Raw genomic sequence first — 16,215 nt, 5'->3', positions numbered from 1 at the left:
ACATTATTTATAAAAGTCACTGTGTGAATCAGGTCATTACTTTGTCAGCTTTCAGCACACAGAGACACAGGCATTTCACGTCACTGTATAGTGAGCAGATTTAATATAGCTAGCTCAGTTAAACAAGGAATAATCAACATAGTGCTTTCTTAGTGTTTTGGATTACAACTCCCATAAGATCCAGCTTACATGACCATTCATGACTTTAATATCTATACAGTTGGTCCTTCACATCTGTGGGTTTGATTAAAATAGTCTCTTTATGAATCTTTAGTTTCTTCAGTGCAATTCTGTTCTGAGCTTCGAGCCAAAATTTACCATACAGGCATGCTGGAGGGCCTAGAAATTTCTAGAGTGATGTTTTCTCAGGTAAAAAAGTTATATTTCTTGAGATGTATATAATATCAGTAGACAAGAAACATGATTACATAAAACATTTTTAATTCATGGTTTTTCACTTTCTTCAGAGAATATGGAAGGCTGATAATAGTTCAAAACATCTGGTTGCACAACCAATACTTTTCTTGGTAAAGTTACATTTCAGAAGTTACAGAATCAAGTAGGATTAAATTTATTTTATTTGTATGATAGCAAAATCTAGTTTCCTTTAAAGAGCATTTTAAGGTATTTAAACAGTTTTTTCATGTTTTGTGCCATCCTTGCCCATCTTAAGTATGAATGTTTTTGAAAATGGTTAGTGCAAACAAGGAGATGCAGCTGTTCGAGGGTAAATTTTAAACCAGATTCTACTATTATCAGTGAGAGTAGGATGCCTGATGTTTTTAAATTATATGCATATGGTTTAAAACTGTTTCATAGTTATATGTCTAATGGCCACAAGCTGTTTTAACTATGTTTAACTACATTTATTGTTTTATCCTTAATTTATTGTGTTTTGTTTTTGATTTACAGCCTTTTGTTTGATATTTTGTATATTGTTTTTGTGTTGTAAGCCACCACAAGTCCCCTTGGGGAGAGGGCACAGGATGATATAAAGAGAGATGGATGATGATGATGATGGTGGTGATGATGATTACTATTATTATTATCATTATTGGGGTTGATATATCTCCGTCGTTGTAGGCAAAGAACTTCTTGGATCTTGGAAATGTCTTGTTTTCTGTGGCTGCACTGAAATCTGCTGGATGGAACTGACCTTTCAGTTTCACCAACAAATTAAATAAAAAGTAAATAAAATGCTTTGTGATGCTTTCCTTTTCTCCCTCTGCTATAGTCTGATCAAATCGGCTGATGTCTAAGTGAAAGGGGACAGAGTCTATGGCAGTAATATGGCAAATAGGTTTTAAGCAGCAGGAGCAATATTCCTAAGAACTCAGGCTTTTCTTGGAATTTTAAGTCATCGTTTGCTAACATCTGTACAGTCCATGTGTAATTACTCTATATATTCATGTATAAGTCTAGAAATCTTAGTCAAAAAATCAACCCAAAAACCCTGGGTTGACTTATTTATGAGTCAATATGAGTACTAAATCTTAGCTCTTATCAAATAAGGACCCACCCTCTTAGAATCATAGAATCATAGAATAGTAGAGTTGGAAGAGACCTCATAGGCCATCCAGTCCAACCCCCTGCCAAGAAGCAGGAAATCGCATTCAAAGCACCCCCGACAGATGGCCATCCAGCCTCTGCTTAAAAGCCTCCAAAGAAGGAGCCTCCACCACAGTCCGGGGAAGAGAGTTCCACTGCCGAACAGCCCTCACAGTGAGGAAGTTCTTCCTGATGTTCAGGTGGAATCTCCTTTCCTGTAGCTTGAAGCCATTGTTCCGTGTCCTAGTCTGCAGGGCAGCAGAAAACAAGCTTGCTCCCTCCTCCCTATGACTTTCCCTCACATATTTGTACATGGCTATCATGTCTCCTCTTAGCCTTCTCTTCTGCAGGCTAAACATGCCTAGTTCTTTAAGCCGTTCCTCATAGAGCTTTTTCTCCAGACCTTTGATCATTTTAGTTGCCCTCCTCTGGACGCCTTCCAGCTTGTCAACATCTCCCTTCAACTGAGGTTCCCAGAATTGGACACAGTATTCTAGGTGTGGTCTGACCAAGGCAGAATAGAGGGGGAGCATGACTTCCCTGGATCTAGACGCTCTTCTTTGAGCGGAGTGGTGAAAGCCAAGAGCTTTCCACCTCAACACATGGCCGGGGGGTGGGGGGGGGGCTGCCCCTTACCATGCTGGATCTCCTCTTTGGCCACAGTTCTATACGCACCCCTTAAGACGATGTAGGCTGAGGCCCCACCACATCAGTGAGTGAAATGGCAAGGAAGCGTTGCAAGAAGTTTCCTCACCACCACGATGAGGTATTTTGGGTAGCTCCAATGGATTTTAGACTTTCCCCCCTTCCGATGGGGGAAACGCCATTGTGCCTTGCCATGCTTTCCCCGTCTGATGGGGGAAGGGACAGGGCACCAGCACACCTTGCCCAATCTGCCACTCTTCCCCCATGTGATGGGGAAGGAGGGAAGGTGCATGGCTCACTGCAAGGCACCACAGGCCTTCCATTTTTCTGGTGATTGATGGTGAAACGGGGGGGGGGGGGGAGGGTCATCGGGGGAGGAACAGAAAGCAGGGGGGGGGGGGTCATCAGTGTGATGAGGTCCTTTGTCCTGGGAGCACCTTTAAAAAGGACTTGGTCTACTCACGTGGAACTCGAGTGTCAGATGAAGAGGTAAAAGGATCCTGGCTAGTTTTTCTTAGCTTTAAGACTTGCATTGTATACTATGAAAATATATCTTCAGATATTTATTAAGGAGTCTTTTCACTAATGTTTGGGTTGTTCGTTTGTTTTTGCTACTTTTATTCACATACAACCTGTTTCAGTAACATCAACCTGTTGGTCTACCATACAGAACTCATTTTATATTTGATATGGCAAAGTTAAACGATGGGAAAAAATTCCTTTTAAACAATTCTTAAAAATCAAGAGAAGAGTTAATCATAATGCAAATTACCAAATACAAACTCAGTACTTTCTTATAATAAATCAAAATCAGAAAAAGTCTGTTTAGGTAAGTTGTTCCGAGTACTCATATATCTCTGTTACCAAACTTTTGTGGAATTGGGTTGCTGGTTTTAACACATGTGCTAGATCCTCTAAATCTAGCAAAGTAGTGATGTCACTTGCACAGATACACACACGCACGCACACACATTTCTCTTTAAATCCCTTTTTTTGTGTCAAGAGCTGCCATCTGTCCTGCTCCGAACAATTGCTGAAGCAGCTGTGTGTGTTGTGCCATCGGTAACAAAAGGCTCCACTTCATACCAAAGGGAAGCAGACTGGAGGTTGCTGAGAGCTGTGAAGATGCTCAGGGTCAACTGACACCTGATGCCATAAAGCACAGAAACAAGAGTTCAGCTTGCATAGCATCTGTGTTGCTCTTTGTCCATTTCTCTTAGCAGCGGGGCCCACCCTTGTGTTTGGTGGGGGCACAGAAATCTCACAAGAACTGCAGTAAAACTATTGCTTGGCTTTAAAGTCAATACATTTCAACATCATTGAAGGCTAGTAACCCATTCCCAAGGTATTCTATTCCTCTACAATAAAAGCAATTTCAGTACTTCTTGTTGTGTGCCTTCAACTTCAATTTATGGTCATTTTAAGGTGAACTTATCACAGCGATTTCTTGACAAGATTTATTCAGAGAGTGTCCTGGCTTTCCTCTGAATCTGAAAGTGTGTGACTTAACCAAGGTCACCTCTGTTCTCCAGAGTCCTAGTCCAATGCTTAAAATACTACACCATTGCAGTTATTTAATTCTAGCATGACAAATATGAAATATTAGGTGTTTAAACGTGTTTTTATTCCTCTTTATGTGTAGTTCAAACCTATTGGGTTGGACCCAGATTTAATGATTCAAATAATTAGATCCACAATTATCAATGAGACTTCCATTTATGCCATATTTCAGATCTATTTGAGAAATGCTCCTTTATCTTTCTGGATTGTTTCCAGAACTTGAAATAATTGTCACACTCCAGATCTTTTTTCCCTTTTCAGGTTCTTTAGACAGTATTGAACTTGTTTTGAATGTTGAACTTGGACTCTGGAAGACTAGGGTTCAAACCTCTCTTCGGATATGAAAATACATAGGGTGACAAAGTCAAACTCTGTTAGCCTTAGAAGGCAGTGGCAAAGCCATTCAGAATAAATCTTACAAAGAATATGCCATGATAGTGTCACCATAAATCAGACTCAACTTAGAGCACATAACAAGCCAGCATTCACAGAAAGGAACCTATAGTGCACATCTCTTTTAATACACATATATGAACTTGTTCCTAGTTCATCATGCACCAATCTGTAATTTCATATCCCAAGTTCTATGATATATTTTGAAAAATCTATCACATATAAGACTTCTACTTTACCTAGAAGAATAAAAGCCATGTCAATTATTTACCGTATATATTCAAAGATAAGCCGAGTTTTTCAGCCCTTAGCAGCGGAGCCTGGACACAGTTGCTTGCAATATATGATATATTTATCTCTCATCTTACCCTCCCTTATCAGTGTTTTATTTTCCAAAGCCTCCCTCGCTCTTAACCAAGGGAATATTTTGAAAAGGGAAAAGGGAAATAAGCCCTTGCAAGTCAGGAAGAAGAATATATCAATATACCCATCAATCTTATAAAAGCATTTTCTCCTAAAATATTTGTGAATCTCTGCTACAGATATATAGGCATTTCCCCCTGCAAGCCTTTGCAGTCCCTATGTACCTTTATATTTGTATCTATCTGTCTGTCTATCTATCTACATTAATTTTATATATGAATTTCCCCCTCATATGTTTGTAAGTCTTTGCAAATCCTATAAACATATAGATATCTAGAGATTTCAATGTACCTGTATATCTGTATCTATGTGTGTCGTGCTCACTTCAAACGACCGGCATGAAGACAGACCACTGGTAGCTGTTATCATACAGGATTTTTATTGAAGAACACTCGACATGAACAAAGTCGAGAATGACATAATGTTTACATACAATCACCTTTATCACCTTTGTTTCAACGTCACATCACACATAAATATCATCACTACAAAACAGTTACTCATCAAAATTGTTTTGGTTTCCCTCCTGAGTTTCCCAGGCTTCGCTGCCAGGTGTTCCGTGAGAGATGTAGAGGAGTGTAATTTGTTATGGCTCCGATTCAAGAGCTTGCAAACTCAGCTCTTGGAATTGGTCCCATGACATGGTACTATCCCCCCCGTCTTACGATTTCTCCTGTATCCCGTTCGTCTTGATCCTGCAATAGAACAAACACAGAAACTATGTATCTACTTTATCCAAAGTACCCATATATTTTTTTAGTAAGCTACGATGGAACACAGGGTGTATTTTCCCTAGGCTTTTTGGCAATTGCAATTGGAAGGTTACTTCGTTTATGATTCCCTGTATTTTAAAGGGTCCAATAAACCTAGGGCTTAACTTTTTTGAAGGTAGTCCTAGTTTTACGTTTTTTGTACTTAGCCATACTAAGTCTCCCCTTTCCAGCTTATCGCCCTCCTTCCTTTTCCGATCTGCAAATGTTTTGTATTTTTTGTGAGCTTCTTTCAAAGCTACAGTCACTTGGTCCCAACATTCTTGCATTTGAGCTTTCCATTTCTCGGCCCCCTTTCCTCCATTCTCTGGCCACTTCGGCAATTGGGGTAAAGGTTGAACTTCGTGTCCATAGATTACCTCAAATGGGGATTTATTTGTTGCGGAGTGAATCGTGGAATTAAACGCTAACTCAGCAAATGCCAACCACTTAGACCAATCATTTTGTCTTTTGTTTGAATAAATGCGAAGGAATTGTCCAAGTGTTTGCTGTGTGCGTTCCACTGCCCCGTTCGTCATTGGGTGGAATGCGGAACTCATGCTCCTTTCTGCCCCTAACATTTCTAAAAACTTCTCCCAAAATTTGGCTGTGAATTGGACACCCCTGTCACTGACCACCCGGCTGGGACATCCGTGTAGTTTGTAGATGTGATTTATATATAACTCAGCCAGTTTTTCTGCTGATGGTAGCTTTGTAAGTGCTATGAAATGGGCCTGTTTGGAGAATAAATCTAATACAGTCCATATATAACGATAACCCTTACTGGCAGGTAATTCCCCCACAAAGTCCATTGCTACACATTCCCAAGGTCTGGTAGGTTCCGCCACTGGCTGCAATAGTCCCATTGGTTTTCCCCCCGGCGGTTTATTCATAGCACAATTGTTACATTGGTTTACATAATTCTTTATGTCCTTTCTCATTCCTGGCCACCAACATTGTTTCGCTACAGTCTTGGTAGTTTTTGTAATCCCCATGTGTCCTGCACTTTGGTTGTCGTGAAAACGATTCAATGTTTTGACTCTTAGAGCTGCTGGGATGTATAGTTTCTTTTTCACAAACCATAATCCTCCCTTTTGTTCTCCCTTGTCTGGGTTGGACATAATCCATTGGTCGTCTTCATACGATTGGGTAAGTTCCTTTTCCCAAATACTGCCCTCGTTAATTTTGACTGTGGCCAAATCCTTTTTTTTTTTTTTCGTTTGTGCCCTGGTGGTGACTGCCAAACCCCATTGCTTCTCAGAAAATAAAGTTCCTTCTTTCGCTACGGTTGTGTTCTCATGTTGGGGCATGCGGGAGAGCGCATCGGCCAGAATGTTTCGCTTTCCTTGGAAAAATTTTAATTGGAAATTAAATCTACTAAAGTACTGTGCCCATCTAATTTGTTTAGGAGACAATTTTCGTGGGGATTTTAGATATTGGAGATTTTTATGATCAGTCCACACTTTGAATGGGATTTCACTCCCTTCGAGGAAATGCCTCCAGCATTCCAATGCTTTCAGTATTGCTAACGCTTCCTTTTCCCATATGGGCCAGCATTTTTCGGCTTCGCTAAATTTTCTTGATAAATACCATACCCACATGGCTTCAAATCCCCATTTTGATCCTTTTGCAATAGTACTGCTCCATATGCACAGTCTGAAGCATCACAATGTATTGTGAAAGGCTTCTGCATGTCTGGATGCTTTAAGATGGGTTCTTCGGTAAAGCGTTCTTTTAGAATTTCAAAAGCTTTTTGGCATTCCGGCGTCCAAATTAATTTAGCACCAGGGGCTTTTACTTTTGCAGTTTCCCCCTTCCCTTTCGTTTTCAAAAGGTCGGTGAGGGGCGCCGCCAACTGGGCGAAGTCTTTTATGAAAGATCTATAGAAATTTGCGAACCCCAGGAATGATTGTAATTGTCTCCTTGTTTGGGGGACCCCCCATTCTTGTACATCCGATATTTTAGCTGGGTCCATGGCTAACCCATCTGAAGATATTCGATACCCCAAAAAGTCTATTTGTGTTTTGTTGAATTCACATTTAGCGAACTTTGCATATAGCTTGGCTTCCCTTAGTTTTTGTAAGATTCCCTGACCAATTTAATGTGCTGTTTCTTAGTTTCACTCACTATAAGGATGTCATCTAGAAATACGAATACCCCCCGATATAATAAAGGACGTAATATTTCATTTATGAGTTGCATGAAGCAAGAGCCCCCATTTTTTAATCCAAAAGGCAAAACTAAATATTCAAAAAGTCCATAAGCACAGGAAAATGCAGTTTTCCAAGTATCTCCAGGCTTAACCCTCAACTTATGGTAAGCCTCAATGAGATCCAGTTTAGTAAATATGGTCCCTTTCTTCAGTACGGTAATTAGGTCCTTTACTAAGGGCATGGGGTATCTATTGTCTTTTGTAATGGCATTCAAATTTCTATAATCAATGCACAGTCTTAATGAATTGTCTTTCTTCCTCCTGAATAAAACCGGGGCCCCCAAAGGGGAGTTAGATGGCTTGATGAACCCTCGTGCCAGGTTTTTATCAATATATTTTCTCAGCTCTTCTTTTTCCTGAACGGACATGGGATAAACTTTGGGTTTTGGCAAAATGCTCCTGGTGTGATTTCAATTCCCACTTCTAAATCCCTCTTGGGAGGCAATTTGCTTGCTTCTTTTTGATTAAACACATCTACAAAGTCTCTGTATTCTGGGGGCAATAGTTCTTTAGTTATTTCTTCTGATTCTTCCCCCTCGCCCCCTTCCTCCGCTATCTTACCTATCTCCCATTCCGCTTGTTGTTCTCTGAAAGACATGCTTTTTCCCCTCCAATCTACTTCGGGATTTGCCTGTTCTAGCCACGGGATCCCAAGTATTACATTGTACGTGGCAATAGGGGAAATCACAAAGGGTACTTTTCCTTCCCATTTGCCTATTTTACATGGAATACCCTGTGTTTCTTTCTTCGTTAGTCCTCCAGCAGCAAGTGATCCATCCAACTGCGAAAACGCAATTGGAACTTTCAGTATTGTCTGCTGGCATTTTAGAGCCTCTGCTAATTCCGGAGTTATAATGTTCCTAGAGCAGCCACAATCTACAAACGCTCTACAGGTGGCTCGATCCTTTAGTCCCGATAAGCAAATTGGTATTACCATCATGCGTCTGTCCTGACTCACCAGCTTCTCCGTAGGCTCCGGGGCTTGTATCTCCTCCTCCGCTCACCTCCCAGCCGCGGGCATGGGTTTTGGGGCTTTTGGTGGTTCCTCCTTCCGCACCCAACATTTCGCCGCCCGATGGCCTGCTTTCCCACACACAAAACAACCCTGTTTGATTTTGCAGTCGTCGCCTTTGGAAGTGGATCCGGGTCGTCCCCCGGGGCGCTCTTGCTTCCTTGCTTCCCCTCGACCTCTCGCTGGCGGTCGTTGCTGGGCGCTGCCGCTCCGGTAGCGCTTTACTTGGGACAGAGTAGATTCTACGCGCCCTGCCAGCTGGATCCATCCCGGCAAAGTCATTGGATCATCTCGGTGTGCTGCCCAACTAAATATCTCTGGGCGCAGTCCTTCTTTAAACATCTCGACTTTGGTAACCTCAGACCACTCTGGTACCTTTTCAGCGAGATGGAGGAACTCCTCTGCATATTCGGACACCGTCTTGTCCCTTTGCTTTATGGTTTTCAACTGGTCGCGAGCTCTCAATTGCTCCAGCGGGTCTCTAAAACGGTTCTCTAGTGCAGCTAGAAATCGATGCACCGACCTCAAGCACGGGTCGTGCCTAGCATGTAATTGCACATACCAGCTGGCTGCCCCCCTTTTGAGGGTAGTTCCGATGGTTCGAACTTTACTTTCTTCGGAGGGGAACGTATGCGCGTTATCGTCCATGTATCCTCTAATACAAACAAGGAAAAAGTCCAGTTCGGATGATTCCCCTCCATATTCTAATTTGAGTTCGTCTCTCCTGGGTCTCCACTCTGCGATGGGTTGCCTTTGGATGGGCGGCATGGGAATGGGTTGCATCGGGTTTCTCCGGACTGGACCCCTGCCCATGCCCAGTCCTGGGGCTGCTATCCTCGCTCTCGATGCTGCTAGCAATCCGCCTCCCGTTGTTGCCGTGGGTCCCTCCGTCCATCTGAACACAGGCGCCGCTGTTGCTCCTCCGACTCCTCCGATGCCCCCTGTCGTCCTTTCGTCGTCGGATGGTGCATCCTCCCCGTCCTCAGGGGCATCTGGTTCCTCTCGGTCCTCCCCCACCAACCCGCTGGACCCGACCTCTGGTCCTAATGGTATTTCAACTCCAACGCCAAGCCGGGGGGTTGGGACTCTCGTCGGGGTTGGTGGTCTAAGGGTTCTTAAGGCTCGCTGGCGACCCATTTCCTATTCCATCCTTTCTCTGAACTCCAGCTCCTGCCAATACTCCTCGCTCTCGTCGCCGCCGACTGCCGTTGGGCTTTGCGTTGACGCGCGCTGGCCCCTTTGGCTCCAGGCTTCGCTCTCGCCCGGTCCTCTTTCGGCGCCGTATTGGGTTGACTCCCTCTGGAGATTCTCCTCCAGCAACGGCACCAACCTTCCCACAGTCTCCGATAGTCGGGATAGGTTGGTCTCCAGAATAGATAACCGTAGTGCCACGGTTTCTGGCATATTCCCACCGGATCCCCAACTGGTCTCCGTAACTGCCGAAATTCCTCCCCCTCCTCCAGGGATTCTGTGGGTCACTCCATTAGGTTTAGGGTAGCCGGTAGAGGAAGCGATGGCCCGTGGCGTTTCCCCTTCCTCCAGATGAACATCTGGTAAGGGGCCCTCTGCCCCCTTCGGGCTCCGATCGCCCCCTCCGCTCATCGTCACTTCACTGCTGCTCCGCAGGAGGGTGAGAATTTGGATTCTCGACTTTATGTCGTGCTCACTTCAAACGACCGGCATGAAGACAGACCACTGGTAGCTGTTATCATACAGGATTTTTATTGAAGAACACTCGACATGAACAAAGTCGAGAATGACATAATGTTTACATACAATCACCTTTATCACCTTTGTTTCAACATCACATCACACGTAAATATCATCACTACAAAACAGTTACTCATCAAAATTGTTTTGGTTTCCCTCCTGAGTTTCCCAGGCTTCGCTGCCAGGTGTTCCGTGAGAGATGTAGAGGAGTGTAATTTGTTATGGCTCCGATTCAAGAGCTTGCAAACTCAGCTCTTGGAATTGGTCCCATGACATATGTGTATACATTATTTTATATATGAATTTTTGCCTCACATGTTTGCAAGTCTTTGCAAATCCTATACAGATATAATTATCTATATAGAAAGAGATGTCGAGATAGATATATATGAATATAGATATGTAGGGCTTGCAAATATTTAATTTGTAAAATGTTGACAAATATGTTGCTAACCAATTTGAGAAGTCACCTAAGTCTTCCTTTGGATTCAAATTGATCTTTCTTCTTGCAATATTCATTTCAAAAGAGAGCATGGACAAGTATTCACAGCAAAAAAAAAACCATTCAGTTCAATCAGTGTTTATGTCTCAAGGGTTGGGTGGGAACAGTGTTGTTTACTAGTATATTTCAAAAGCACTCTTTATGTAAAATCTGGTGATAAATGTGAAATCACAAGATTTGAAAACATACTGGTATGCCTTGGCTGAGGGAGATAAACCCTTTTTTAGCCTAGAGGAAGTATTGCTCTCATGTTTTGCCACACTTCGAAATCATGGGACAAGAAATGTTAACAACAGCATGAAGGCCCTCACTGATTCTAAGAATTTCTTTCCCAAAAAACAGCCCTCCAAGGCCTCATAAAAATTCATCCTAGGCCTATGGATCATATGATAGCCCAGTTCTTTCTGCAACAGAAGGTTATTCATTACAAAACACTACAAATTTATATTCCCCAAGCAGTTTATGTTGCATGAAGGTTTTGCTGTAGCAGGTGACCTTAAAATTGTCCTAGCTTAAGCTACGCCACTGGTTTCGGGAACATCTCCTGCCAGTATTTGTTATTGGTTCCAGAGATGCCAAAACAGCTTTTCCATCCCAGCAACTCTCCCCAAAGTTGCTTATACAATACTTTCAGAGGTCAGCGGATGCTGAAAAGTGGTTGGTGGCTCAGAACATAACTGCTATTTATGTCTAGCACTGCAATTTCTGGGAAACATCTCTGGGAAAAACTATGATCCTCCTCATTTGGTCATAATCCCACAGAGATGGCATTTTATATGATGTCAACAAAAGCAGCAGCAGTAGTTTTGGTGTACAGGGTTTGAAAGGGGTATACACTGTATTTCAAGTCCACTAATTAGGAATTCATATTGAAGAAAGCTTAACCCTCATATTATGGTACCCAAAATGACATCTTTCTATGATCAGGAACTAGTCTTGCCAAAGACTTGCTCTGAAAAAGGAGTAGGGAACAGCTAAGCCAAGGCATACATTTCCATCATTATATACAGGAGCCTGTGTATAGAATCTGCATTCTAAAGACATACATACTATTTTCTCCCAGTAGTGATGAGATGGCATTTGGGAAGACTGACGTCATAGCTCATATTTGAGACTACTTTTGGGTTTCTGATTTCTAGGATGTAGTGAGAAGGCACAAAAAAGAGTAAGCTGGAGAAATAGACATTTTAAATTGAAGCAGCCCAAAGTTTTCAAAGGGCATGTTGGATAAAGGATGGCAGAAACCTCCGGGAGCATAATGATGCTTGGGGAAGGAGAAAATGAGAATTAGCTTGTGACCTATAAAAGAGTTGGGGGACGGAAGTTTTGCAAATTGCTCTGGTGCCTTCTAGTCTCTGAGGGTATATTGTGGAACATGAGTTTGATCACCCAGGCCTTGAAACAATTAAGATGACACATTAACTACATTCCAGTTCTTTATTGCTAATGAAATCATAATATGTTTTAGAATGAGGTTTTAAACAGCAGTTAAGCGTCTTCTGCAGTATAAGTTATATTCATCTCCTTCAGAAGCTTGTGATTTTTTAAAATTTCCTGCTTATTACTGCTTGAAGTGGGATGCAGATATTTTTCTGTCCTTGTTCTAGGACTCTTCAATATTTCTGATGCTAGTTTAGACTCAATCAGTCTTGACTTGGTCTTGCTTCTTAGCTCCTTTTGTGCCAAGAGCGGCTTAAGAACATAGAATACCAATGAAAAATAGTAGAAAATGAAGTTCTGATCAGTGCATTAGTCCAGGACATGCAGGTCCAGTCAGTTTGTATACCAATTAGCAAAGAGTTCATTACTCAAGCAACCTTAATTATAAGACTTGTACCAATTAACACACCTAATAGGCTTGTACCACTTGTAACTAATTATACTTACAGTGGATCTATTGATAGGTATATCTGTCTGAAGTCCCACATTGATTTCAGCAAATCTGCTTTAATTATGATTCATTCTAGAATCAACCCAGTGTATTTCAGAATGTCTCCTCTTCTGTTGAATTGAGATTTAAAACTAGGTCAATATCTACCACTGGACTCTCTACCCACCCAGAAATACTGAGTAGTCTGATTCATTCCTACCATCTCTACTATTAAAGTAGTAAAGATGTAGAATCATGCATAGAAATTATCGCCATAAAATAAATATGCCTTTTGAAGCAGGAATGTACCAAGCATGAGTCTCCAGATCAGACATGGGCAAACTTCGGTCCTCCGGGTGTTTTGGACTTCCAACTCCCACAATTCCTAACAGCCTACCGGCTGTTAGGAATTGTGGGAGTTGGAAGTCCAAAACACCTGGCGGGCCGAAGTTTGCCCATGTCTGATCCAGATGTTGTCCAACTAGAGCTCCCAGCCTTCTTCCCCACTGGCCCTGCTGATGAGGGATGCAATCCAAGAATGTAATGTGTTTTGCCCACCTCTGGGTTGAGATATAGAAAGGCAAGATATGAAACAATAACGGTAAGTTTCCTGCTAATGAAAGATCCTGGAATAGAGGGAATCCAGATCGACACAGGCAGGCAGGTGAAGGATTATTTCATTATAAAAAAGAATCGGAGTGCAATAAATGTGCAGAGGAAACAAATAGGTCACTGACGACAACAGGGGGCTGCTGCACTCAGATTGAAGAGGATCAAAGAGGGAGTGGGAGGACAGAAGATGAGAGAAGAGAGGAATAAATAGGCGAGACCGGCTGTCACTGTGTTAATCTACTGACTGCGAGAGCTCCCTGTGGAAGGCAAGGCAAAGCATATTTCATGTGCCTGCCTCAAATCCTTCCTCAAGGTCCATTTTTGCTGCAATGGCTTCAACAAATTAGCCACATTAAGTTGAAGTTGTGAATATATGTGAAAAAGATGATGTGTTCAAGATGCTGCGAACATGCATCCATGCAAATGACTAGTGAGCATTCCTCAACCTTTCAATGTTTGGCGTATTCTGAACCCTAATAAAGGGAACTTTTTACTATTCATTCCATATTGAATGTGTGAATCCAGTATAGTAAAACATATTGATTCATCTTAACTGAACAATTCAGTTTTCATCCGATCTTTCATGTGTCCAGTTTCCAACAGAGCCTTCAGTGGTGCAGCGGGTTAAACCGCTGAGCTGCTAAATTTGCTAACCAAAAGGTTGGCGGTTCGAATCTGGGAGTGGGGTGACCTGCCACTGTTAGCCCCAGCTTCTGCCAACCTAGCAGTTCAAAAACATGCAAATATGACCAGATCAATAAGTATCGCTCCAGGGGAAGGTAATGGCGCTCCATGCAGTCATGCTGGCCACATGACCTTGGAGGTGTCTATGGACAACGTCGGCTCTTCGGCTTAGAAATGCACCAACCCCCAGAGTTGGACACAACTGGACTTAATGTCAGGGGAAAACCTTTAACTTTTCCTTTCCAGTGGTATCAGTCATATCATACCTGTCCACTGCTTCCTATGTAATGCCATAGCATATCTGCTTTCATCAGTCATTATCTATGAGCCAAAGAACAATTGAAGACACAATTTTAACATTTCCAATGCCCCAAAGTACTGTCACTTTAAAATAAGGAAGAACCTCTGGTCCAGGGAGAGGTCAGGCTTCCCTGCACACATTGTAATGTATTCTATCCAGGAGAGGAGTCCCAACCATTTGCATTTGCTTCTCATAGATAATGGGACTTCCTTGCTGTTTGATCATGGATTGGAGCTTGCAAGGATTCCATGATGAATCTCCTCCCCAGGTGGGCCTCCAAGTTTCCTTAGGCTTCTATCACTTACATTGCCCTTCCAACCTAAAACCCTTTCTTTATATTAATAAATCAAAGTAAAAAATAATGGTATTTGGCAAACAACATAATAGACATAGGTGGCCTCTGGACAGTGAACCAATAGAGCAAATATATACTTTGATGCACCTAAGAGTCATTTTTTTTCCCAAGGAGCTCAGCCAGAGCAAGAGTACGTGCAAATCTATTGCTTAAATTAACAAGTCATAGCCAACCAGGATCTTTATACCCACTTCTTAAAGTATATAAGGCTCTTGTAAGGAGGTGAAGTATGGGGCCTAAACCAGGTACCATTATTACAGCAATCTCAATCACAGCACCTGCAAAGTTTTCAGGGAATGGACAAAAGGACCCCAGCTGCCACAATAAGAGCAGAACAGGGAGTATATACAGTTGATGGTTTATCCAAAATTAGGGTGTACAACTAATGAATAAAATTGAATGCCATGGCAATTGACAGACTATCAAAATTGCCTGTTAGGACAGACAAAAAAAATCAGTATTAGATGTCTTGGCAACTAGTTCAATTGACAAAACACATGAGGAGTTGTGGACTTCCGATTCTATATTCAAATCTCCTAAAAGAACTAGATCCAAAATTGTTACACAACGAATACTGGATAATATAGAAGCTCAGATAGACATTGCTACCCTCAGTAAAGCCAGCTCATAGAAATGGCTAAGTCATTTTAAACATACTTTTCAAACAGCCCAATATCTAAAGACAGAAATGTCTAAACACCTCAGGAGGGTATTTACCAGTACTAGATTTGAACAGCTGGATACAATGGTCAAACATGGTAGGTTTAACCAAGTTCCACGGTCTCAGCTCCCATCAAACAAACATTCCTATTGTGATCTTATCCATTTCTAATGATTTTTCTATTCCTGATCAGCCCTATCTCTAAATGTTCTTCTCAAGATGTAATACACTCCTATCTCATCTTTGTCCCTATCTCTGCTATTCTAACCAGCCCTATCTGATAGTTTAATAGATACCTCTCTAGTTTTATTTTCATTTCCCCATGGCCCTTCCTCTGCATTCTAGATTAGTTGGCTTTTTTTAGACCATGGAGCATAGTTAAATGCTTCTTTAAGATTCCCTTTCTTAAAGTTACAAAGCTTAATTTTTGGTCAAAGAAACTGTAGAAAAAGTTCCAACTTTTTTTTACCATGTTAGGGAGCATGGTAAAATCCTTAATCATCCAGTCTGTAGAAGGCATGCGGGAGATATATAGTTCAATTTCTAGGCTACTATGGGAAATCAGTCTCACTACTCTAGACTATTATGGGGAATTCAAATGGTATTCTCTTTCATCAGAGCACTGGAATGGAGTAAGCAAGGCATCAACAGCTGTCTTCAATGCCTAAAGAAGTTCTAAAGTTGCTTAATAGTGGCCCTTGGATGGAAAATCTGTCCATCCAAAACAGAGCTATGAACCAGGTTTTCACATAGTTTAGCCTTGCCCTCTTGAACTTTGACAAAAATGTTCATCCTCAATTCTATAACACAAATTGGTTTTAATGTTTCCCTTATTCGGTTTCCAGGATTATTTGTCACTCAACATTATGGTGTGCTACCACCATATTCTATCAGGTAAATAGAAACATATGAAAATGCCACAGCTATTTCTCTAATGTAGTGATAATCTAAATATTTTGCTGTTTCATGATCACACAC

General features: G+C 41.8%; 1 protein-coding gene across 2 annotated transcripts in view; it reads left to right on the top strand.

The window, feature by feature from the left end:
- Positions 1 to 16,215, top strand: part of chn2 (chimerin 2) — a 178,695-nt gene that overhangs the window by 124,027 nt on the left and 38,453 nt on the right. The gene's annotated exons all lie outside the window — the stretch shown is intronic.

Source organism: Anolis carolinensis, chromosome 6 (assembly GCF_035594765.1).
Source record: "Anolis carolinensis isolate JA03-04 chromosome 6, rAnoCar3.1.pri, whole genome shotgun sequence".
Taxonomy (NCBI): Eukaryota; Metazoa; Chordata; class Lepidosauria; order Squamata; family Dactyloidae; genus Anolis; species Anolis carolinensis.
The sequence above is the reverse complement of the archived record's forward strand: the minus strand, read 5'-3'. Positions and strand labels throughout refer to the sequence as shown.